Raw genomic sequence first — 27,154 nt, 5'->3', positions numbered from 1 at the left:
TCTGTAACTTCTGTCAGCCACTCCACGCCCCATGGACCATTGACCAATGTTCATGTAAAATGTTATCTCTATTCAGCCTCCTACGTAGAGGCATAGCTGGTTTTCTTAGAGCAAACTGTGTTCATTGGCTAGGGCTGTCATAACAGAATAGCTCACGCTAGGTGGCTTAAACAACCGAGATTTCCTTTCTCACAGTTCTGCAGGCTGGAAGTTCAAGATCAAGGTGTCAGCAGGGCTGGTGTCCCCTCAGGCCTCTCCCTTGGCTAGTAGATGGCTGTTCCTTCCTTTGTGCTCACACAGACTCTTCTCCACACCTGCGCCGTGTCCTTCTTAAAATCCTGATCTCTTCTTATAGGGACCTACTGGATAAGGGCCACCAATGACCCGTCATTGTACCTTGATTACCCCTCTAAAGGTCCTATCTCCAAACACATGCAAAGATACTAGGGGTTAGGACTTCATATGAATTGGCGGCAGGGGATGGGGGCACACATAATTAAGTCCATAGTGCCTCTATAACAAATCAACACAAATTCAGTGTCTTCAAGAAACATTTTTTTTCACAGTTCTGGTCAGATGTTCTGAAATCAGTTCCACTGGGTCAAACTCAAGGTGTCGGCCAGACTGCTTTCCTTCTGGTGGACTTGGGGAGACTCCCTTACCTTGCCTTTTTGACTTCCAGAGGCTTCCTGCATTTCAGAGTTCATGGGCACTCCATCTTTAAAGTCGGAAATGGTTGGTGTTAAAAGATAAACTGAAGCTGGGGTGCCTGGGTGGTTCAGTGGGTTAAAGCCTCTGCCTTCGGCTCAGGTCATGATCTTGGGGTCCTGGGATCGAACCCTGCATCAGGTCTCTGCTCAGTGGGGCACCTGCTTCCCCTTTCTCTCTCTGCCTCCCTGGGATCTCTGTCAAATAAATAAATAAAATTTTTTTAAAAAAGAGAGAGAGAGTGAACAACCTTTCTAGAAGAAAATTTGGCAAAAAAAAAAAAAAAAAGATAAACTGAGGCTTATTAAAAAATTTAAGAGTTTATTTGAGTAAATACTAATTCAAATTGGACAGTACCAAACGGGGAGAAGTTAGGAGCGCTCCACCAACAGCAGCCAGGGCAAGATTTTTACAAAGAAGATGTGGAAGCAAAGCAAGGAAATTAGTTGGTTGACTATAGCTTAAATGGTTGCCTTATTCGGGAAACCCTAGCTGGCTGTTGGTTTTCGTATCTTTCTTTCTTCCTTTTTTTTTTTTTTTAAGATTTTATTTATTTATTTATTTGGCAGAGAGAGAGACATCCAGAGAGGGAACACAAGCAAGGGGAGTGGGAGAAGAAGAAGCAAGCTTCCCACTAAGCAGGGAGCCGGATGCGGGGCTCTATCCCAAGATCCTGCAACCACTATCCAAGCTGAAAACAGATGCTTAACTGACTGAGCCACCCAGGCCCTTCTTTCTTCCTTCCTTTCTCTCTCTCTCTCTCTCTTTTTTTTTTAAGATTTTAATTTATTTATATGACAGACAGAGATCACAAGTAGGCAGAGAGGAAGAGAGAGAAGGAAGCAGGCTCCCCGCTGAGCAGAGAGCCCAGTTCGAGGCTTGATCCCAGGACACTGGGATCATGACCTGAGCCGAAGGCAGAGGCTTTAACTCACCGAGCCACCCAGGCGCCCCCCTTTCTTTCTTTCTTAAGATTTTTATTTATTTATTTGAGAGCAAAAGAGCAAGAGCCGGTGGCGGGACAGAGGGAGACACCAACTCTCCGCTGAGCAGGGAGCCTGATGCGGGGCTCAAAGGCAGATACTTACCCAGTTGAGCCCCCCGGGTGCCCTGGTTTTAATTTCTTAACCTTGAGGGATTTCGGGTTGAGGTTTTGGTTTGCATAAGTCGCCAAGTAAGACACAGTAGCCACCTCAATCTAATGTTAATTGATTCAACATCAGTCAAGTCTTTCTGTCAGTGCGTTCCTCTAACACTCTGTTCTGTCGTCAGATCTCCCTCTGCTTCCCTCATAAAAGGACACTTGGGACTGCATTTGGAACCCACCCCAATAATCCAGGATAACCACCCGCTCCCCGCCATCTTAAGATCTCTAATTTAATCACACCTGCAAAGTCTTCTTGTTATATAAGGTACCATATCGACAAATTCTGGAGATGAGGACAGGTGCATCCTCAGGGAGGTCATTAGTTAGCTACCGTGCATCATAAATCTGCTTCGCTCTTGACACCCCCACAGCCAATCAGATTGCTTTCCCTGACCCCGCCTACATGGTCATCCAAAGCTGCCATGGGCTAGGAGCTTGAGGACTCATCTTAAAGAGGAGCCTGGGAAGGAAGCAGCCAAAGAAATCTTGTTGAAAGCGTGATGGCTTAGGGGCATCTGGGTGGCTCAGTCCATTAATCATCTGTCTTGGGCTCAGGTCATGGTCCCAGGGTCCTGGGATGGAGCCCTGTGTGGGGCTCCCCGCTCAGCAGGGAGTCTGCTTGTGCCTTTCCTCTGCTCCTCCCCCAAGTTGTGCGCTGGCCCGTGCGCTATCTCCCTTTCTCACAAATAAATTAATTAAATGTTTTTAAAAAATAAACCAGAAAGGCTTAAGTGTGAATGACTCTGATGTTTCATTAAACCCTGCTGGGTGTAGTGCCCTGTTTATTTTCTTGTTTTGTTTTCTATGTATTTACCACTAATCAACTTCAACCATTTTTCCAGTTGCACAAATCTCCTCTCAAGGCATTCAATTAATGAAATTAACAAGATGTATTATTTTAGAAAGATTCTATTTATTTATTTGAGGCGAGGAGAGAAAGAGGGAGCGTGCCCAAGTGGGGAGGGAGGGGCAGAGAGAGAGAGACAGGCAGACTCCCTGCTGAGCTGGATCAGTCTCTTTCCTACATGTTTGTGACTTTCTCTCTCTTGGCTTACTCACTCATCTGGGGGGAGGATATCCTCTAGCCAAGCAGTATCCAACAGAAAACCGGCAGGGATGTGTATATTCTCTGTCTATACAGTCCAGTGCAGTAGTCAGCAGCCACAAATGGTAATGGAGCATAAAATGTGAATGGTGCAACTAAGAAATGAAACTTTAAATTATATTTAATTGCAATGAGTGCAAATTTAAATAGCCACATCTGGCAAGCAGCTGCCATATTAGACAACATTCCACTAGTAGTTTCCAGTGAAAGTATCCTTGGGAGGTAATTTTTTGGGTCTCAAAACATTGTGAGGATACAATAAAGAAAAAACAATTTCTTTATTGCATCCTTACCATTTATGGTTTGTCTGAGAACATAATTCTAGTTATTTTACTTTATTTTTTAAGATTTTATTTATTATTTGACAGAGAGAGGAACAGCGCAAGAGGAATCACAAGCAAGGGGAGTGGGAGAGGGAGAAGCAGACGCCCCACTGAGCAGGGAGCCTGATGTGGGGCTGGATCCCAGGACCCTGGCATCATGACCTGATCAGAAGGCAGACACTTAACCACTAAGCCACCCAGGAACCCCTAATTCTGGTCTTAAAATTATTTTACCTTAAAATTGTGAAGACATTGTTCCATATATTTCTAGCTTCCAGCATTGCCTGCCTGTATTGTGATCTGCTTTGCCCTCTGAAAGTTTCAAGATTCCATCTTTGTCTCAAGTGGTGGTTTTGCACTTCCTGATACAGTGCCTTGGTTGTGGTTCCCTTTTCTTTCTTTCTTTCTTTCTTTTTTTTTTTTTTAAGGATTTTATTTATTTATTTGAGAGAGAGAGCATGCATATACACAGGAGTGGGGGAGGGGCAGGAGAGGGAGAAGCAGACTCCCGGCTGAGCAGGGAGCCCGATCCAGCGCTCCATCCCAGGACCCTGGGATCATGACCTGAGTCAAAGCAGATGCTTAACTGACTGAGCCACCCAGGTGCCCCTTAATTGTGGTTCTATTTGCAACATTGTTCTGGGCCCTCAATGAGCCCTTTCAATCTGGAAATGCATGTCCTTCAGCACTGAGAAATTGTCTTGAATTATTTCACTGAGGGTATCTTTCCTTTATTCCCCCCTGTTCTCTTTTTCTAAAAGTTCTATTATTCAAATGGTAGACATCTTGCAATAATTCTCTAATTTTATAATATTTTTCCTCTCCTTCCCAGCTCTTTCTTTTTGCTCAGCTACCTGAGAAATGTTTCCAGCTCAATTTTCTAACCCTTCTATTGAGTTTCAGATTTATGCCCTCATATTTTAAATTTCTGGCAAATATTTTTTTCTCTGAATGTTCTCTTTTGATAACATTCTGTTCTTGTTTCGTGGTTACAATATCTTTAACTCTGTTAAGAATATTGATAGCTTTTTATTTTTCATTTGATTTTTTAAAAGATTTTATTCATTTATTTTTAGAGAGAGAAAGAGAGTGCATGTGCAAGCAGGGGGAGGAGCAACAGGAGAGGGAGAGAGAATCTCAAGCAGACTAATTGTTGAGCCTGGGGCTGACATGGGGCTCAAACTCATGACCCTGAGATCATAACCTGAGCCAAAATCAAGAGTTGGGTGCTTAACCAACTGAGCCATCTCAGCACCCTGATAGATTTTTAAAAATAAATTTTCTCCTACCTATATAGTTTCCATTTCCTCCAAGTTGCTTTTTGTCTGTTTGCTTAGGTCTCTTCCTTGTTTGAGGCTTTTACCTGGCAGTGAATATCCTTGGTTGTTGATCCAAATGTAAGAGCAGGGACTAAAATATTCTTCGAAAGCTCTGGGACAGGCTTGGAGTTTACCAAACCCATTAACCTCACTATGGAATGATCTGGTTGGACTATTTAATTGGAAAACCTGCTATCACCTGGGTCTTTAGGTGTTTGTTCCACATTGATGAGGTTCTTTATTCACAACAGACTCTTGTCTTTGGTGTAGACTGCGAGTCTCCTGCCAGGAAAGACGCTGGCCTGGCTGCTAGCTTTCTGGTACCCCCGAGGAGGAGAGCAGGAGGGTTTGTCATGCTCGGGTTAACTTAATCCTCCCACCATTTTCAGTTTGATACTCCTGTTCTTAATCCAGAGCCCATCTTCAGAGCAAAGCCCTGAGTCTTCCGCCAGAATGAGCAAATTGTGGGGCAGATCTATGCAGCTGACCGCTTTTTCAATAGACTTTCAGGCAAGTGTCCCTCCTTTAGCAACCTCTTTTTAGTCTTCAGTTTCAAAGGTGCCTGCTGCTGCCAGGTTTGGAAACTTGGAAGCATTAATTCTATATCATAAATCAGATTGGGTCTTTATTTTCCCCACTGCCAGCTTAGAATTCAGCTTTTTTTGACTTTTTGAAGCCCCTTTGCCAACTGTTTCTCCAATTTCCAAAACGTGCTTGCTGCTGTCTCCAATCCCATGCTCCCTGTCCTTGTGTGTCAATGACTTAAAAAAAAAAATCCCTCCACCGTCATTTCAATGAGGTTTCAAGAGACAGCAAAAGTAGATGTATACATTCCATATCCTTTTATAGGCCTACTGGAAAATGAGTTCGTTTTCATCTTCATCCTTCCCTCCCACCCCAATCTAACTGGTTCCAAACCACAGTGCCTTTAGTTACACATTTACTGAGCAGCTATTTTGTCAGCCTGTGTTTGCCTCTAATTAGACCGAGGTCACCCAAATGAATAGACTCCGAGTAGAGACTTACTGAAGGGCACTGCAGTATCATGGGAGTTTTACAGAGAAAGACCTGGCCTGGCTGCCGGGGTGGGGTGGGAGTCTCCTAGCCTTTGAGTCAACCCCGACTCTCGGACACTCTCCTCTGTGACCATGCTTGACCTTTCTTGGACAGCAGGCTGTCTGGATTCTGGCCTCCTCCTACTATGCACAGAACAGCCCCACAGTAAAGAAGCATCCGGCCCGATGTCACTAGTGCTGAGAATGAGAAGCCAGGATATGGGGTATGTTGGTGAGCTAGTCACTGACTTGCTCAGTTAATGTAATGTCACCGGAAGTGAGGTGTGTCACTTCTAGGTGAAAACTTCCAAAGCCAGTGCACAATACCACGTTTCCTTTTTTTTCTACTTCGGCCATCTTGGAAGTCTTGGAAACACAAAGATGGAGTTTATTTCAGCCTCTATCTTTCTGTGAGGATAGAGCAGAAAGAGCTCCTCAGACGACCCGTGATAGATGAGCAGGCTGAGCAATCAATATTCTTTGTAATTTTAAGCCCCTAGGAGTTGGAGTTGGTTTCACAGCATGACTCAGATTCCCCCGACTGATGAACTGCCATCTTAACATTAGCACATACCTTCCTGTCTCATGTAACATGACTGGGCCCTTCTACCCAGTTCCCAGGTTCCTCCTCAGGTAAATGGTTTCCTGTGCCCCTCCCACGAGGCCTGATCACTCTTCCTATACTAGGAGTTTTGCTGTGCCACTGAGCTAAACATCTAGATTCCATGACAATGGACTTGTTACCCATTTTATGTTATGACAAGCCTCTGACATAAGTTGTATAGTATTTGTTGCCATAACAACCATGCAACTCATATTTTCCAAGCTAACACACACATACTTGGTATTCTAAGTATACCTCAACCAGCTCTGGTGAGGTTGGAATTATTAACATCGTAATACCTCGGATTATATGAACTTTAAATCCCAAGGGTTATGGGCAGGCTTTAGTCATGGTATTCTACTTTATTCATAAAATCTCAATGCTTAAGAAATCAAGTGTTCTGGTTTTACGATTTGTGGACCTTATTTCATATGTCAGATTTGTCTGCTTCGTGATGAATTGGAGTTTCGCCCAGTGTGGATTGATACAGAAAAAAATTATGGCATGAACAATGTAGATTAATGAATAATCCACTCCAAAGTTTATTGTTTTCACTAAAAAAAAAATCTAGATATTCAGGGTGAAGTAGGTATAGATTATAGAGTTGGAACCAAGCATATAAATAAGTGCTTACAAAATCCAGTAGCCATGAAAAGACAGTAGAAGAATGGCTCTGTTGGATCAAAGTAGGATTAGCATACAAGGTATGGGACACACAGAGAAGCCTGCCAGGCCGGTAACCAAGGTCCAAGAAGCAAGAAAGCAAGCTCTGATAGGAATTCAATATCAAGAGGCAAGAAGCCATTGTCAAAAGACGTAGAAAGTGGAAGGAATGCACCAGCAGGTAAAGTTAAGTGGGGAGCTGTTCTGGAAAATCACCTACACCTGCTCCAGTTATTATGACTGCATAGCAAATGACCCTCAAATTTGGACAAAAACAATTTTAATTTTGCTCATGAATCTACAATTTTTTTGTAGATTTTACTTATTCGTTTCTGAGAGAGAGAGAGAGAGAGAGAGAGAGAGCTCAAGCAGATGTAGAGGCAAGAGGAGAAGGAGAAAGAGAATCCCCAGCAGACTGCACTGAGCAGAGAGCCCATGGTGGGACTGGATCCCATGATCCAGAGATCACGACCCAAGCCGAATCAAAGAGTTGGACATTCACCCAACTGAGCCATCCAGGCATCCCGTGAATCTACAATTTGGACACGGCTCAATGGGGATAGCTTATCTCGGCTGTCCTTAGCACCTTGAGGGGGTCAAACTCTGGGAACTGGAATCATCTGAAGGTTCAGGTACAAGTCTGGTGGTCTGGGAGTTGAAGCAGCTGGGGCTCCTCGGTCTGTCTGTCTGTTTCCATGTGGCCTTTCTATTTGGTGTCTCCACCATGGAGACTGCAGCATGGCCAACTGCACTGGCTTCCTGAGGCCACACAGCAAATTATCTCCAACTTAGTACCTTCGACAAGCACATTTACCACACAGTTCCTGGGGGTCTGCATGGCTTAATGGGGTCCTCCACTTAGGGTCTCACAGGGCTGCGATTAGGATGTTGGCCTGGCTGCGCTCACATCTGGAGACTCAACTGGAAGAAGTATGTGCATAAGTTCACCCGGGTATCTGGCAGAACTTATTTCCTTGTGCTAGCTGACTCCAAGTCCTGGCTTCTGGCTGGTTGTCAGCTGGAGGCTGTCTTCAGCTCCTGCCCAGATTCAGAGGGAAGGAGTCTAGACTCCACATCTCAGTGGAAGCAGTAGCTGTGCCCTTATGGGAAAAGCACTTATGGAAAAATATACTTCATTCCTCTGTCCCAGGCTTTGATTGGCTTTACCAAGAGATGGCAAGACAGAGTACTGCTCCGTGTGAAGAGCCAAGTGGGAAATGCATTAGAAACATAATCGGGGAGACAACCTTTCAAACGGGGTTTTTCATCTGAGGTGAATTTTGAAGTGGGAATTGGTTAGTGGTCTACAGGAGCTCGTGAAATGACATTCCCTTTGGCACTGAGCCTGTAGGGTCTGGTACAGCTTTCTGCTTTGGGTATGTCTGTTACATCTCCCTGACCGGACCATTAACTTTTAGAGAAGAGAGAGTCGTGCTTTTTGTGTTCCTTGAGCATTGTTAGTCTCCAGGGAGGGACTCCATTCATTCCTTCCAAATACCTAAATTCCTAAGGCCTCTGTGTAAAAATTATCACCAGTTCTTGGAAAAGACTATCCTGAAAAGGTATCTCTCAATCCTGCTGTGATGGCATCCTTCTTATGTCAAGACACACAGGATGATTTTGAGAAGATGGCTGGATGTTTAATGAAATCTCTTCCTTTCAGAAACCTGTCTTCTCGAGGAGCGGGAGGAAGAAGTCAGGAGACACAGGCAGAGGCACTCGGCTGTGCTCACGGATGAGTGGATAGCTCTGTGGAAGGCTCGGTCATCGAAAATGTCTTCAAGGGTCTCCCTCCTCCCGTCTCACCCCCAGCGGAAGAAGTTTCGAGAGTTGAACTGGTGAGGTGGATCAAAGAGCCCTTCCATGTCCTCGCTGTTTGGAAACATCTTTACAGGGATGTTTCTGAGCTGTGTTTTCAAATATTTGTAAGTCAAAGCTGACTCTGAGCCAAGCTTTGATACAAAGGTTTTTCCCAATGCATTCTGCCTTCCCTTTTGCGCTGTGTTTTTCCAAATTTAACTCCCTCCAGCACCATGCCAAAATTCCCTCTTTCTTCAACGATAGGTTCTTTGCCTTCATCCTCTTAAATAAATACAATTGGCAGGAAGGAAAGACACTGAAATCTGTTCACATGCATGTCCGAGTGACTGGTAGTCGCTCACAGCTGTGTTCTCAAACATGACAGTGTCTGAGAATCTCCTAGTTGGTAAAAGTGCAGATCCCTGGCCCCACCCGAGGCCCCTAAGTGAAAGGCTATGTATGAAGGGGCCGAGCAGCAGCTTCTCATGGTCCTGGAGGGAATTTTCTTTTCTTTTCTCCACATTCCAAGTTTGCCTTTGAGAAAAGCAGTCAACAAAGGGTAGGACTAATTTATGAGGAATTTTCCTGCTCTTGCATCTATGATCTATCAATTACACCTGCCCACAATTCCCAGATGCTCAGACCCGCCCTGCAAGATCGGGATTTTTCTCTTGAAACCGAGCTTAGCAGCCACATATGCGTTCTAATTTCCCAGGTCCTTTTCCCTGTGGAAACACTCCTGATGAAACCCAATTCCCGATGCAAATTAAAGTATAGCACCAGGGATTGAAATAAACACTAAAGAGGATCCCCGATTTGCTCATTTTTCTTTCCTCTTGGGGTCCTTAGCATTGCTGTAGCTTTGCCAATACCCCCTTCACTGACTCACCTGGCAATGAGGGGAACACAAACATCAAACCTCAGGCGCTGAAGACACCTTTCCCTGCCCTCCGGGCAGTAGGTTGTGTGCCGTCCCCTGGGGACGTGAATCTGGTGGGCACCATTGACTTGGTGTGCCTCCTTATTCCCTATTGTCCTGTGGTAGGAAGAGCTCACTCATTTACTCATTGCACCAACTCTTCAAAGGATGGTGAAGGGAAGGATGGAAAACAAAATATTTGCTCCACCCCTAAGGCTAGAGGGTGTGGTTGGGGACCCAGTCCCTGCATCTTGCTAACAACGGATGACGAAGGAGAAAGCAAAACTAGATTCAAGAATTTTGTGACTGTTTCCATGTGTTGTATGGAAGGTGACCAAAATGGAGGTGAGTGGCGATCCCCTCCGTTCCGCAGGTGAGGATTCAGAGTCCGACAGGTGAAATGACTTGTCCAATGTCACACAGTCCATGTATTTTCTCCTAACCTGGGACTCTTCCTGCTATAGCAACAGGTAAGCCGAGAGAAGCCAGAACTTGGCTTGTACATATCAGTCTTTTTCATCAAAATCTTCCTGGTTATCCATGGGGTGTCTGTGTGGTTCAGTCGGTTAAGTGTCAGACTTGGGATTCCGACTCGGGTCGTTACCTTGGGGTGGCGAGATCAAGCCCCGTGTCGGACTTAACGCTGGGCGTGGAGCCTGCTTCAGAGTCTCTCTCTCCTTCTCCCTTGACCCCTCAGCCCTCACCGGTACCCATACCCGCTCGCACTCTTGCTCTCTCTCTCTCTCTCCAAAAAAAATAAAGAAAAAAATCGTTGTTATCCAACAAATGTCATCCAACATTTGGATTTGGTTATCCAAATGGAAAAATGGCTGTCTCTTTCTTTGGTAAACATTTTTAAAAAACTTTACATTATATTTATTGCACCTCAATAAAAATATTTAATCAAAGAAGAGAAAATAGAAAGAAATGAGCAGAGGACAATTTAGTCTTGTCATTTGTACTCCTCTATTTTGGTGCTACTGTGTTGTCTCAGCCACTTTAGCTGAAATGCCTTTGATCAGGCAAAACCTTCCTTTGGTAAATATTCCCATCACTTTTTTTTTTTTTTGGTAGGCAATGTAGGGTTAAAAGTGGTTATCATTACCAACCATGAGCCCATCCAGATTATCTCTTCCAGCCACTCCCTTTCCAGATCTAGAACACAAAGCCCAGAGGGCTGGAGCGCAGGCTTACACAGCTAGGTGGGAGGGGCAGAGGGACACTGGAATCCAGGAAATCATGAGTGCAAGTTCATGACCCATCCTCTCTGCTGCGGCTCTGAAAAATAAATCTCAGCACTGACTCAAAATACATTCAAAAGACTTTGTCACCTTTTTTCCCCCCTAAACTTTGTGTATTTATACCAGGACAGTGTTGAGCTTGAGCTGTAGGATTTTCTATGTCAGTCCCGGGACATGGTGACATGTCTCCACTGTAAGCAGGAAAGACATTAAAGGAAAAATGGCCTAAGTATACTTTAAAAATCTCCCTAACAGGTTATAAATGAATCTCTTAAGCATTCTTTCAGAACAGAAGAGGCTGCAACAGATTCAATACTTGGCATCGCATCACAACAAGTTCGAAATCCACACACGGTGAGATGGAAACGGGCACCGCAGGCGAAGGCAATAACAAGCCCAGCAAAGCGCGGCGGGGCGCAGGGCATCAAAGCCCTGTAGGCTCCGGAGGGTCGCAGACCCACAACATCAGCACCACCGGGAGCTCGACAGCCACGCGTAACCTCGGGGCCATCACACACCTGCTGAATCCAATGCTCATTGACCCCAAATTTTGAGGGAACTCCCGTGCAGGTCAAGTTTGCGAAGCATGGTCTACAGTATTTTCCCATTAATGACAGAGCGGTGGGCAGCATGAAGGGTTGCAGAGAAGATGGAAGGTAGGGCAGATCCGACCCTACAAATGTAATATAAACTTTTTCTTTTCTTTTCTTTTTACGATTTTATTTCTCTGACACAGAGAGAGAACACAAGCAGGGGGAGCAGCAGAGGGAGAGGGAGAAGCAGGTTCTCCATGGAGCAGGGAGCCTGTCGTGGGGGTCGATCCCAGGACTCTGGGATCATGACTGAGCTGAAGGAAGACACTTCACTGACTGAGCACCCAGGAACCCCTTTCTTCTTCTTCTTTTTAAGATTTATTGACTTATGAGAGAGAGAGAGAGAACAGGGGGAGGGGGCAGAGGGAGAGGAGGACAAGCAGACTCCCCGCTGAGCAGGGAGCCTGACATGGGCTTGATCTCAGGACCCCGAGACCATGACCTGAACTGTAGTCAAGAGTCGGGCGCCCAACCGACTGAGCCACCCGGGTGCTCCTCACCTAACCTTTCTGAGGATCAGCTTCCTCGAGTATGATCTGAGGCTTTGGTTAACAAGGTGTTGTAATGAGTTGACCAAGTTTTTTCAGTCGAAATTGTGTAAGACCAAAGGTTGACTGACACATACAACACCCATTTGGTATGCTCCGTGAGTTCACCACCAATTTTACTCCCATTTACTTCCCATCTCAGAAAAGAAACTGTACATGTTGCACAATTTGTTGAATTTGGGCAGCTGGTGTCTACTTTTCTTTCTGAAAAAAAGTCCCGAGAGCCGGACCAGTCTTGGCTTTACCAAGAATCCTGACTTGGTTTCCAAAGCTAAATGGTTGCCATTAAAAGTCAACATGTCATTTGTCAGTTTCCTCATTATATTACTCCCTGCCCAGAGTTTCTGTAATCTGCAGGCTTTCAACTCCACTTTTGACTTGAGTTACTGATCCCAAAGTAAACACCGACAAAGGTGGTGGCAAAGTCAACATGTTCTTTGAAAGGCAACTAATCTAGGCATTGAATGAAATCAGATGTCAGCAGTTCTAGTGTACAGTGTAGGTTAGAGGAATTCCTTTCTCCAGGTAGTTAAGTACACGATACCAGTTCATCCGGGCGAGGCATGGAATCTACATTTGGCAAGGACCAAAGAATATTTTTATAAATCAATAACTATTCTCAAAGCTACTATTGACCTCTGATCAGCAAACCTGACAGTGAGGAGAGGTTATGGCGACTATTTTCCTGGTAAAATGCAAACCTTGTGGTTAAACATTTGCCAAAAGCCCTGCTAGTAATCTCCAATAAAAATGAACCTAATTTGGCCATGTGTCCTTGCAGTGCTCTGGAACATCAGGAGAAATTAACTGGCTGACCCAGCACATCCAAGCTCCTGGAGTAAGAGATTCCTCTGGGCCATAAGTGCCAGCAGAGAGAATTCTTTCCTCAGTTTCTCTTCTCTATCACAGGGCCCAAGGTAGTAGGATCTGTTAGGAGATGAAAACAACTTTTTTCCTTGAGGCATATGGGTGGCTTTTCCAGAATGTCATATAGTTGGAATCATATAGTATATACATTTTTCAGATTGGCTTCTTTCACTAAGGGATACGGATTTCAGTTTCCTTCATGTCTTTTCATGGCTTCCATTCCCCTGCTGAAGAACATCTTGGTTGCTTGCAAGTTTAGTAAACATGAGTAAAGTTGCTATAAACATCTGTGTGCAAATAAATATTTTAAAAATGAGGGGTGAGGGGTGCCTGAGTGGCTCAGTGGTTTAAAGCCTCTGCTTTCGGCTCAGGTCATGATCCCAGGGTCCTGGGATCCAGCCCCGCATCAGGCTCTCTGCTCAGCAGGGAGCCTGCTTCCTCCTCTTTCTCTGCCTGCTTCTCTGCCTACTTGTGATCTCTGTCTGTCAAACAAATAAATAAAATCTTTTAAAAAATAAATAAATAAATATTTTAAAAATGAATAAATTATGCTTTCTACCGTGCTTGAACTATATACAATTATCTACTTAAACACTTCCGTGTTGAGCTGTATTGTGTGTTTATATGCCTATTTCCCTTTCAGTGTTCTGAAGAGTCTATGTCTTATTCATCATTATTTCTCGTGGCACAGAACACGAGGATTATAGGTTCCGCTCATCCCTTGGGTTGTAACTCGGGGAGTGGGATGGTAGGTGAGAGCCCGATAACCTTGCCTGCAAATGTCTTAGTGATGGATTTAACAACCTGTTCTTCATAAATATAAATACAGTAAGACCTCAACTGAAAGAGTAAGATTCAGGATTTCCCCATAAAAAGGAAAATTAGGAGGTTAAACATTTTCAGTTTTATGGTAACAGAGAATGGGATCCCAAAGTTTGAGTGATTCTGTGAAAGCCTTTATTAATATTTTCTGTGTTCACAGAGAGAAAATAGGCAGCCGAGACCATCCTCAATAAGAAAATACCAACAACGCATTATGCATCTTTAATTAGTGCTAATGGGTGCTGTATGTAATTAATTCAAATTACCATCCCTTCTTCAGTGGAAACATTTCCCTTCCCTGAAGCTTTCATGAAATGCTGTACATTTGTCCTGATTTGCTGCAAACAAGATGCTTTGGTTTCCTGACAAGCAAGCATTTGCTGCCTTTCTGATCGTACCCTGCTTACCGTGGAGCTTGTATGAGAGAGAGACCCAGAAGATTTGGGTGTTTGGGATAACTTTGATTTCCTCTAGTAAGCCTAGTTCAGGAGACACTTGTCAATTCCCTTCCCCAAGACCTAAGACTAAGCAGATATAACCCTGTTCCTGCTGACTGCAGAGGGACCCACTCCTTACCCAGATCCCAGCTTCTCTGTCCTAAGTGTCAGCACCAAACTCCAAGGACCGGCTTTACTCTCCTTCCGTATAATTAGCACCGCATTCATGTTTGTATTTTCTACCACTAATTCCCATCTGAGGGTCGTAAACTACCTCAACCTTAATAGTCCCTCTTTCATAGTTTTTGAAGTTGAGCCATTAATTACCATCCATCATTCCCTGAAACACAGGGAATGTTAAATTGCTCTTTTGACAGAGACTTCAGGTAAGGCACAGGGACACAAACATGATCACTACAGAAACTAGCTTACGGGCTCTAGAATGCAAAGCGAGCTCAATATTGCATTACATACCCCACAAAAATGGGCAAGAACATAACATGGAAAAGAAGATAAATTCTCTTTTCCATCCAAATGTATTTAGGAGGCATGAGAGAGAAAGCAGCTATGGAGGTAGACAGTAGCAGAACTCAGCATAAAGCAGAGCCCAGATCAAGAACTAAGATGGCTTTAAACAATCCCCCATGAAACTAATAGACATGGACATGTATCATTTCTTAGTGGGACTTTTTGGCTGCACATAGGGAAGAAAAGTCTGGATATCTGACCTTTGCAGAAATGATGGAAAAACAGATCTGATAGTTCTTTCCTTTGGGAAAACCCATTTTTCTATACTACATCCAAAGAGAGAAATTTGAAATCTATCATGCAGGTCCAGCACTGTGAATAGCCACACAGTATCTCTGTGGGAATTATAAGAAAGCTCGCCTATCTCCAGGCAGGTGCAACCTTTCATCGCGTCCTGGTAAACAGAACACAGTACACGTTTCAGCCTCTTTGCCCCTCAGCCAGACAACTTTGAGCAGTGAATAAACATCATCTTTTAAAACAATCCTACTCAATGCTCTATTTAAAATCTTTCTTTAAAAGTCTTTTTTTTTTTTTAAGATTTTATTTATTTATTTGACAGAAAGAATACAAGTAGACGGAGTGGTAGGCAGAGGGAGAGGGAGAAGCAGGGAGTCAGATGTGGGACTCGATCCCAGGATCCTGGAATCATGACCTGGCCAAAGGCAGCTGTTTAACCAACTGAGTCACCCAGGCGCCCCCGAAAATCTTCTTTAAAAAAAAAAAGAGAGAGAGAGAGACAGCACAAGCAGGGGGAACAGCAGGCAGAGGGAGAAGCAGGCTCTCCCTGGAGCAGGGAGCCTGATATGGGGCTAGATCCCAGGACCCTGGAATCATGACCATAGCCAAAGGCAGATGCTTAACTGACTGAGCCACCCAGGTGCCCCTCTCCTTAGAATCTTTCAATGCTTATTGCTTTCAAGATAGAATTCAGGCTCCGTATTATAGTCCCAAACTTGCTCTCCTCTCCTTTTCAAACTCTGATTAGAAAAGCATGAGACCTTTTACTCTGTCTTCTGTATCTTTTAATTTCCCATCTATATTTTCCACCTCTCTCAGAGTGCTACACTCTGCATAATGACTTCAGATCGATCTTCTAGCCCATCAATTCTTTCTTCAGCCATGCCTAATGGAATGCTTGCTATGTCCACTGAGTCTTTAATTTCCATCATTGATTTTATTTCTATACATTCTAATTTTTAAATCTGCTGTGTTAGTTGCTTCCACCACCAGAAATTACACTTATGGTGACACAATAGTGTTAGCAAACCAATGATGGCAACTATATTGTAAAATAAATGTGTCAGATGAATATGCGAGCCACCTGAAAGGTACACAGTGTTACACATCAATTCTAACTCAGTTAAAAAAAAAAAATCAGTCGGGCGCCTGGGTGGCTCAGTGGGTTAAAGCCTTTGGCTTTGGCTCAGGTCATGGTCCCAGGGTCCTGGGATGGAGCCCCGCCCGTATCCGCTCTCCGCTCAGCAGGGAGCCTGCTTCCTCCTTTCTCTCTGCCTGCTTCTCTGCCTACTTGTGATCTCTGCCTGTCAAATAAATAAATAAATAAACAAACAAACAAATCTTAAATAAATAAATAATATCTTAAAATAAAAATAAATAAAATCTTAAATAAATAAAATATATAAATCTTAATAAATAATATATAAATAAGTAAATAAAATAAATCTTTAATAAATAAATAAATAAATAAAATCTTAAATAAATAGAATCTTAAGATAATAATATAATAAATAAATAAAATAATAATCTGTTGGGCACCTGCGTGGCTCAGTGGGTTAAGCCTCTGCCTTCGGCTTGGGTCATGATCCCAGGGTCCTGAGATCGAGTACTGCATCGGGTTCTCTGCTCAGCAGAGTGCCTGCTTCCCCCTCTCTGCCTGCCTCTCTGCCTACTTGTGATCTCTCTCTCTCCCTCTGTGTCAAATTAAAAACAAAAAGTCTGTCATTCTTTTGTTAGTGTTTTCTCTTTTAAGCTCGTCTGTGTTTCTTATCTAACAGGCAGAATATGTTTAAAAATAATTTCTTTTTAAAACAAATAATTTCTTTTGGATAATTTCAGCACTTGAAACTTTATAGGTCTGTTCTGCCCTGTTTTTTTTTCTATTGGTTTGCATTCATGGTACCTAGCTTCCTTGAACATGTGTGCGTGCACTCATTTATTACCGTGAGCTATGCATTTTCCTTAAGAAATTATTTGAGGGGGGCGCCTGGGTGGCTCAGTGGGTTAAAGCCTCTGCCTTCGGCTCAGGTCATGATCTCAGGGTCCTGGGATCAAGCCCTGCGTTGGGCTCTCTGCTCCACAGGGAGCCTGCTTCCTCCTCTCTCTCTGCCTGCCTCTCTGCCTACTTGTGATCTCTTTCTGTCAGAGAAATAAATAAAATCATTAAAAAAAAAGAAAGAAATTATTTGAGGGAATTGCTTGAGGCCAGGGATGAATGTGTGGTTCTCTGAGATGTACATTCACTTCTGCCAGATTCGTGAGGATAACTAAGAGCCTGGGACTTACAATGAAGTCATACCTTGAGGTTAAAGGCTTTCAAAAAAAATTTTTTTTGCTTTTGTCTGTTTTTTTTTTTTTTAAAGAATTTATTTGTCAGAGACAAGAGAGAGCACAAGGAGGGGGAACAACAGAGGAGGAGCGAGAAGCCCAAGGAGCCCGATGAAGGACTCGATCCCAGGACCCTGGCATCAGGACCTGAGCTGAAGGCAGAGGCTTAAACAACTGAGCCACCCAGGCATCCTAAGAATTTTTTTTTTAATTTAAAGACTTTTATTTATTTATTTGACAGACAGAGATCACAAGTAGGCAGAGAGGCAGGCAGAGAGAGAGAGAGGAGGAAGCAGACTCCCCGCTGAGCAGGGAGCCTGATGCGGGACTCGATCCCAGGACCCTGGGATCATGACCTGAGCTAAAGGCAGAAGCTTTAACCCACTGAGCCACCCAGGTGCCCCCTAAGAATATTTTTTACATATATGTTTTACCCAGGCTATTTTTAGTTGTTTCCTGCTGGAGGGCCAGTCAGGACTTCCGGTCAGCCTTGGTACTTGCCATGAAAGTCTGAGCACGGTGTGTGACCTTGGGCAGGTTACTTAACCTCTCTGTGCTCGGTCTGCCTCTCTGTAAAATGGGGACTATAGTAGTGCTTGTTCAAAGAACTGTTGTAACACCTATGTAAAATGACAAACATACAGTGCTTACAACGATGCCTGGCACACAACTAACGCTCCGTGGGTTGTCTCCTGCCTTCCTAGCCTCCCATAAGCTCCGCCGCCACCGTCAGCTGTTCTTATTTCTCACTCAACACCCCTTCTTGGCTTTTTGTCACAGTTGAACAGAACGGGTGCTATAGCTCTTGGGTAACATCTGTCTCCCCAGTTGGACTCGTCTCTAGGAAGGAGGGGTCATGTCTGTCTGAAGTGTCTATCTATAGTTTCTAGTATAGGACATGACCTGTTGTAGGCACTCACCAAACCTCTGTTGAATGAACAGATGCGTATTTCCACATATTCCCAGGGGCCACATGCGGAATGTGGACGGTCTCTAAGTATAGAAGGCTTTAATGGAGACTTCCTAACTCTGGTGAAGCACAGAGCTCTGCAGTGGGGCCAGGTGTGAAGATACTAACCTTCTGTATCTCGGTTTCCCAATCTGTGAAAAGGGGACAACAACAGTACCTACGTTGTAGGTTAAGTAAACTCTCAATACCGAGCCCAGGCTGTAAGAACATGCCAAATGCTAGCTGCAATTAGGTCCACTATCTTCTTTCTTTTTTTTTTAAGATTTATTTATTTGAGAAGCACCTGGTTGGCTCAGTGGGTTAAAGCCTCTGCCTTCAGCTCAGGTCATGATCCCAGGGTTGTGGGATCGAGCCCTGTGTCGGGCTCTCTGCTCAGCGCGAAGCCTGTTTCCTCCTCTCTCTCTCTCTGCCTACTTGTGATCTCTGTCTGTCAAATAAATAAATAAAATCTTTTAAAAAAATTTATTTATTTGAAAGAGAGAGAGTGAGGGGATGGGGGAGAAGCAGACTCCCCTGCTGAGCATGGAGGCTGATGCGGGGCTCAATCCCAGGTCCCTGGGATCATGACCTGAGCCGAAGGCAGTCGCTTAACTGACTGAGCCACCCAGGCACCCCCTAGCCTTTCTCTTTTGGTTACTCTAGATGACAGTCCAACTTACGAAAGCGCAGGCTAAAGGAAATAAGGACCAGTAATCATCCGGCAAGGTGGGGTGTGTCGATGTTTTAGCTTTTCTTGTTTCTGAAAATGTGTGTGACACCGTGTTTAGATGAAAAGCAGAAAAGTGTTTCTCGTGCGCCTGTGCTGTTACTCTTTTCGTTCTCTGGGGCGTAAACTTGAGCACTTAACAAGAAAGAAATGTACTCGCATGTAATAGAAAGAACTTGGGGCTCCTCATATGCCATTGGGTTTCACCATTTGATTTATATTTAGGGAAATGGATTATAAGCTTTTATAAAAGTCACCAGAGCCAAATAATGGAGAGTCCTGAGGACCAGAACAAAGGGAATCCATTTCTTAGGCTGGGAATACGTGCCTCCCAGGCCCGTGGGGAATAAAGTCCTAGTCACGTTAAATGCAAGCTGAAAAATACTGTGGTTTAAACTTAGAACTCTAGGTTTTAGCTGCTCATCCTTTATGTGAACCTTATTCACCAGCATTTCAAATGTCCCCATACTTCCACCTCCCACACTGGGTTCTGTATCATCTTTACCTGGTTCGGGATGTTATGGAAGTGAGTTCGGTCCTCAGGTGTGTCTCAGGCCAGCTTTTCTTACCTCAAGGTGAAAAGGAAAATGGAGATAGAGTTAAAACAGTAATATTCTCCTGTATCAAGGCAACAATGTTGTGGTTACTTGAGTTGAAAAAAAGCCACAACAAAGCCAAACAAACCAACCCCCAAAAAACCCCAAACAAAGGAAGGAAGACATGTTCCGTTCCTGCTGGAGGAATGCCCCTGTCGGCCAGCTTGGGGCAGCGATCACGCGGCCAGCACCTGCCAATCACAGCTGAAGGGAAGAAATAGCACTCTTGTGGTGATTTGCATAACTTTCCAAAAAATGCTGATTTCAGTTGAGGAAATCATCACATTCGAACCAAATGAGGACTAGCTGTCTTTAAAATGAACTCAGATGGGTGCCTGGGTGGCTCAGTGGGCCTTCGGCTCAGGTCATGATCTCAGGGTCCTGGGATCAAGCCCTGAATCGGGCTCTCTGCTCAGCGGGGATCCTGCTTCCCTCCTCTCTCTCTGCCTGCCTCTCTGCCTACTTGTGATCTCTGTCAGTCAAATAAATAAATAAAAATCTTAAAAAAAAAAAAAAGCCTCTTTAAAATGAACTGAGAGCAGCCCTTCTCACCTTAACTGCACATCAGAATCACCTGGAGGATTTTCAGGTGTTCTGATGCTGGGCCCCACTCCTGACTGGCTTAAATTCGGATTACAGAGCTAGGGCCCCCAATACTGATATTTTTAAATCTTCCCAGGTTATTGTAATGCGCTGCCAAGGCTGAAAACTGCTGCCCTAGCCTCTTGTTATTGTGGAGAAAATCCTAATAGCCCTTAGGCTTGACAAGTATTGCCCCAGCTGTTGATATGAGAGATGATTCCCAATTTACAGATGGGAAAACCAAGATCCAAATTATATACCAGTTTATTCAAGGTTTAGGTTCATCACTGCTCAGTTTCAGAATGTGATCAATACCTTTGAGAATACCCCCTCTTTAACTTTTCCTTGGTCCTCGGTGAAGGACACTTGAATCACAGATTTTTAGACTAGAGAAGGACCTCATTTGAAGTGATTGAACAAAGAAGGCATCCGAGAAGAGCAGGAGCTGATCTCCGCCATCTTTGTCTCCGGTGCTCCCTCCGACCATGCCCTAGACAAACATTTGTTAAGTGGAACCACGTGACCAAGGTCCCACAGCCCCTACACCTGGCCTCTGGTCAATGGTTGCACTACACCTGCTCCCTCATTTGGAGGCTTAAAATGTGTGTGACACGGTGTTTAGATGAAACTCTGTGTTTCATCTAAACCATGGGCTTTTTCCTCAGGCACCGTCAGCTTCCTGTTTTCCATGATGCTTCTCCTCAACATACCATATTTCACTCATTTCTCCTTGCCCTGTTTATGGGCAGTGCTCTCTCTGGAGCTCTGAGACAGTCTTGGGCACTACTCCACCTCCTCGTCTGCTTTTTTGGCATGTCTCTGAGGAGAGCCGAGCTTGAGGCCGGGGTGTATGAGTCTGAGCCTGGGGTTTGTGGCTGTGATAAACTGGGGGTCTCTGGTACCTGGCAAGAGTAGGGCTGTGTCGAGGTTGATACTGTGAGGGGCTGCAGGGGGCTTGGGAATGGAAAGAAGGGCTGGAAATTTCCACTGTGAGGGCACTCACGGAAGGACCTCAGGTGAGGGGTAGGGAGGCCATAGGTCTGGATGACAACATCACCATCAGTTAGAGGAGAACCAGCCTGTCCAGGAGCATAAAGGGAAAATGAGTTACATCCTGAGTAGGCAAACCCAGGCTTGGAGAGCTGGAGATCTCTCGACGTTGAGGCTGTTCCTCCAACACAGACTTCTTGCGGGCAGGCACTGCCTCGCTGCTGGGATAGAAGCTCAGAGAATTGCTTTGGTCACTCCACGGCAGACATGGAGATAGACACCTCAAGGCATGTCAAGGAGCTATTGAGTCGGACTCATCGGGGTCTAATCCTGGCCGTGTGACTTCAAGCTCACTCCTTAACTTCTCTGGGCCCCAGTTTTCTTTTCTGTAAAATACTGTCTACTGTAGAAGATGATTGTTGCTACTATTATTTCAAAATATAATTGAGAAAGAATATAACATTATATTAGTTTTATATGTGACATATGATTTGCTACTTCTGTATATTGTGAAATGATCATCACAGTTACCATTTTTTTCCTTGTGTTGACAAATCTGAAGATCTACTCTCTTACTGACTTTTAATATACAATACAGTATTATTAGTTTAGTTTATAAGTCCCCTGACTTATTTTATAACTGGAATATTGTACCTTTTGACTACTTTCACCCGTTGTTACTATCATTTACACAAAAAGCACTCATTAAATTCCCTCTGTATAGATTTTTGTATTTGTACTGAAACAAAAAGAGATTTGCAAAACAAAACACCAAAAAACAAAGCTTAAAGGGAACTTTCTTTGACTATATCTTATTATCTTGCAGTCCATAATACAATGCAAACACAACTGATATTAATTATGGCCTCTGAGAGTAACTTCTGAATTGTCAACATAAATGACAATGTTGTATTTAGTATAGCTTGTGAATTATTGTATTTATACCGAATTTTTATTGTTAGAAAATAAATAATTTAAGTATGTTATATGATATCTTCCTGTTTATTGGAACATTTAAGTAGACCGAGAGCCAACTTGAGGAACTGTGTTAAAGAATTCAGAATTGCAAATATGGTTCCGTTCTCTAAATCAGTGAAAAATGGGAGTAGAAGCAAGGAATGGAATCAGAGCAGGGATTCTGGTTATCTTTCTGGAAGGCTCAGGAAATTTGTATGTTGTGTCTTTGTAGCTGATGGGTTGTATGTATGTGCGTGTGTTTCTTAAACTAGGATTCAGGAGATGCTAATGAAATCACTTCAAAATGACCTTGTAGCTACTGAAATTAAAAAATGTTGGAAATAAGAGCCAAAGTCGATAAATTACAGACCAAGGGGGGCAAAGTACATTGGATTTTTTATTTTGATTTTTTACAAAACCGTGATAATGACATCATAAAATTTTGTAGTATTTTTTCACTTTACTACCTCAAAACACACTTCATAATCATGAGCTAATAAACCTTAAAACTACCCCTACCTGACATCACTATCAGCGTCTGTATTTCCCGCTGGGAGGAAGGGAGATAGAGGAATTAAGTGATGTATCTACTTAGGGGCCAGAATTAGTTTGGATATTTGTTTTCAATTTTAACTAATCACTGAAACATTATTTGGGTTTAAAAAAAAAATACACCACAACTCTTGAATAACTTTTTTCCTCCATGTATCTATTTCAGAACAGTCTGGTCATCAAAAAGAATTCTGGCATTTTCTTCTCTTCATAAAAATTGTTGCCATGGAAATACTTCGGTTTCCCAAGTCCTTCAGTTGCCTGCATCTGAACAGGTCATAAACAAGCAAGATTAACGGAGGTCCAAGGTGAAGTCTTTTATGATGGAAGTAAGGTTGGTCATAGGCTGCGTCACAAAGCCTTCCCAAGTGCATTTCTTCAGAATAATGGGACGGTTCATGAGGCTGTGTTCGCTAACGGTGGTTTCTTCTGCTAACTGGCATGGATCTCTGCCTCCTTCCAAATCAAACCCACTAAACCCATGACTATTTCCCATGCAGAAGTCTTATTTTATTTTGATCAGCTAATAAATATGAACTTCTGTATACTAGAAATGCCATGGTATCTCTTAGAGGCTGTTGCCCCCAAACATTGGGAATTGGTGATATTTTTCAAGGCAGTCCAGGCCATTGCTTGCATTTTCATCAAATCATTTTGTTAACTGATAACAGTCATTTGTTTCATTCCTGGGGGACCTGACCACGGTGTGATCTTATAGCCCCCGCAAAAACGTTCCCCCTCTTGCCCTGGGATAGGAGCTATGCATTACTTTCTATGAATTTGTTGAAATCCAGTGGGTGCAGGAGGAATCGTAAAGTTCAACTCTGAGCAGGAATGTTTCAGAATCTGAATGAATAAGAAGGGGGAGATTGAAGTGCCGTCTTAATTCATGCCTGGATCCATGATCTCTACGCATCGTTTTATTTCATTCTGATACAGTGTCCCTCCCAGCTCCTGAGCTCTATCTGGTGCTCATCTTTTCGCAAAAGTAGGTTAAACAAGAAATGAATTTTGCATTGAGATTTTCATCACCGCTCTCATCTGGAAGGGAGATCAAGAGTTGCACACTCTTCTGGCTAAGCCTTGCATTTGTAGGTTTAAAAAAAAAAAAAATGTTAAGCAGACTCCCAGGTTTGGAAATAAGAAAGAAGGCCAGGGACAGAGATGTATATTTCAGAGTCTTTGGTGAAAATAGTGTAATTGAGAGCAGAGGAGAAAACAAGATCGCAGGGGACATGATAAAGGGTACGAAGAGAAGAGGGCCCAGCAATGAGTCCCTTGGGAGCTCCCAGGCTGGAGGAGAAAGAGCCCGTGATGGAAAGGGACCAAGAGAAGCTAGGAAGGTGGATGGGAAACCACGTGAGTGTGCTTGTCTGTCAATGAGCCCAGGAAGGACCACGAAACGTTTCCAGAGGAAAGACAAGGACTCTGTGGAGGAGGCTACTGAGAGAACAAATAAAAAAGACGAAAGAGTATCTGCTGGCATTGTCGAAATTAATGAGAACCGGACTGGAGGGTCAGGAAATCAATGGTTGTGAGGAGGTGTAGACAGCAGGTGCAGACATTTGATTGTGAAGGGAAGAATTGAGATAAGCTGGTGACAGGAAGGGGATGAGAAGTCCAGAGAAAACTCTGTCTTTATGGTTTGTTTTTTGTTTTTGTTTTTTGAGGTTGGAAGAAAATTTAAATGTTGATTAAAAGATCCAGTGGGCAAAAGAGGTGATATCTGGGAACAATGGGCTTCAGGCCTCCTTGGGATGACTGACCCAGAACAGGAGAATGGACAAGGAGGAGGCAGTGGGACTGGGCTGTGGATGGGATGTTTGCAGGGTGACAGTGAGGGGCCTGTTGGATGGTTTTTGTTTTCTCCTAGAGCACCCCCTCTCTTTTTAGATTTTTTTTTTCCTTTTTTTTGACAGAGAGGGAGAGAGAGTACATAAGCAGGGGGAATGGCAGGCAGAAGGAGAGGGACACACAGACTCCCCGGGAAGCAGGGAGCTCAATGCAGGACTCAGTTCCAGAACGCTGGGATCATGACCTGAGCTGAAGGCAGCCGATTAACTGACTGAGCCACCCAGGTGCCCCTAGAGCCCTTTCTAAAACAAGAAGCAGAGCCATCCACTGAGAGGGACGGGGTAACACAGACGTCAGGAACAAGGGAGCACAGTTGAGGTTAGCAACTGGGAATTCACGGTGTGAATTCCTGGCTTCACGTCTTCAACGATTCTCAGCTACCCAAGTTTAGGCTGGGATAAAGCAGAAAGAGCAGGGGTTGGAGGCAGACGCAATTTCGGCACAACTACGAGAGAAAGGGACAGACAGAAGGAATTAGAATTTCAGCCAGACCAGGAAGGTGGTGAATGAAGCCAGAGAGGTCTGAGAGCTCGCTGCCGCCATGGCGGGATAATGGTCTTGATGATGCCAAAGGACATGGGAGACCCTAAATTGGGGTGAGAGGAGTCTGACACAATAGAATGGGTGTTTAAGTCACTGATTTTTGAGGTAGAGCAGTTTGGAGGGCTGACAATATCTAGGATGTAGAGAAGAGGAGGAGGCCATTCGAAACAGGGGTAGGGGGTTGGGGAGTCAAGGACCTGAGAAGCCCGGAGGCTGGATGGGGAGCTCCACACCCATTTGTTATATTCCAGGCGGATTATAGCCCAGCATTGAGGTGGCCAGAATAATGAGGAACCAGGCGCCAAAGTTTTCGTTCAGTACAGGTGCATGGACTGAGAGATCCAAGGACCAGAACAACAAGAGGAAAGAGAGGCACAGAGACCCAGGCCTCAAAGAAGTGATTTTTTTTTAAAAGATTTTATTTATTTATTTGACAGACAGAGATTACAAGTAGGCAGAGAGGCAGGCAGAGAGAGAGGAGGAAGCAGGCTCCCTGCTGAGCAGAGATCCTGATGTGGGGCTCGATCCCAGGACTCTGGGATCATGACCTGAGCTGAAGGCAGAGGCTTTAACTCACTGAGCCACCCAGGCGCCCCTCAAAGAAGTGATTAATATTAAACTTTAATGGTAAATGTGTAATGGGATGTATTTTTAATGTGCTGTAGTTTTTTTAAATTAATGTCTTATTTGTTTCAGGGTGACAGGTCTGTGATTCATCAGTCTTACACAATTCACAGCACTCACCATAGCACACACCCTCCCAATGTCCATCATCCAGCCACCCCATCCCACCTACCCCCCTCCACTCCAGCAACCCTCAGTTTCTTTCCTGAGATTAAGAGTGTTTTATGGTTTGTGTCCCTTGCCAGTTTGGTTTTGTTTCATTTTTGTCTCCCTTCCTCTATGATTTTCTGTCTTGTTTCTCAAATTCCTCATATCAGAGAGATCATATGATAATTGTCTTTCTTTGATTGACTTATTCTGTCAGCATAATAACATCTAGTTCCATCCATGTTGCAAATGGCAAGATTTGGGGTTTTTTTTTGATGGCTACATAATATTCTATTGTATATACATACCACATCTTCTTTATCCATTCATCTGTTGATGGACATCTAGGTTCTTTCCATAGTTTGGCTATCATGGACAATGCTGCTATAAACATTGCCCCTTTGGATCACTACATTTGCACGTGCCCCTTCAGATCACTACATTTGTATCTTTAGGGTAAATACCCAGTAGTGCAATTGCTGGTTCATAGGGTAGCTCTATTTTCAACTTTTTGAGGAACCTTCATGCTGTTTTCCAGAGTGGTTGCACCAGCTTGCATTCCCACCAACAGTGAGGAGGGTTCCCCTTTCTCTGCATCCTCACAACACCTGCTGTTTCCTGACTTGTTAATTTTAGCTGTTCTGACTGGTGTGAGATGGTATCTCATTGAGATTCTGATTTGTATTTCCCTGATGCCGAGTGATGTTGAGCACTTTTTCAAGTGTCTGTTGGCCATTTGGATGTCTTCTTTGTAGAAATGTCTGTTCATGTCTTCTGCCCATGTCTTTATTGGATTGTTTGTTCTCTGGGTGTTGAGTTTGATAAGTTCTTTATAGATTTTGGATACTAGTCCTTTATCTGATACGTCATTTGGGGATATCTTCTCCCATTCTGTCAGTTGTCTTTTGGTTTTGTTGACCTTTGCTGTGCAGAAGCTTTTTATCTTGATGAAGTCTCAATAGTTCATTTTTGCCCTTGCTTCCCTTGTCTTTGGTGATGTTTCTAGGAAGAACTTGCTGCTGCTGAGGCCAGAGAGGCTGTTGCCTGTGTTTTCCTCAAGGATTTTGATGGATTCCTATCTCACATTTAGGTCTTTTATCCATTTTGAGTCTATTTTTGTGTGTGGTGTAAGGAAATGGTCCAGTTTCATTCTTTTGCATGTGGCTGTCCAATTTTCCCAACACCAATTTTTAAAAAGATTTTATTTATTTATTTGACAGAGAGAGAGACACACACACAACAAGAGAGGGAACACAAGCAGGGGGATTTTGAGAGGGAGAAGCAGGCCTCCCACTGAGCAGGGAGCCCAGTGTTGGGGTGCTCGATCCCAGGACTCTGGGATCATGACCTGAGCTGAAGGCAGATGCTTAATGACTGAGCCACACA

This window comes from Mustela erminea, chromosome 13, assembly GCF_009829155.1.
Source record: "Mustela erminea isolate mMusErm1 chromosome 13, mMusErm1.Pri, whole genome shotgun sequence".
NCBI lineage: Eukaryota > Metazoa > Chordata > Mammalia > Carnivora > Mustelidae > Mustela > Mustela erminea.
Note: the sequence above shows the minus strand (reverse complement) of the source record.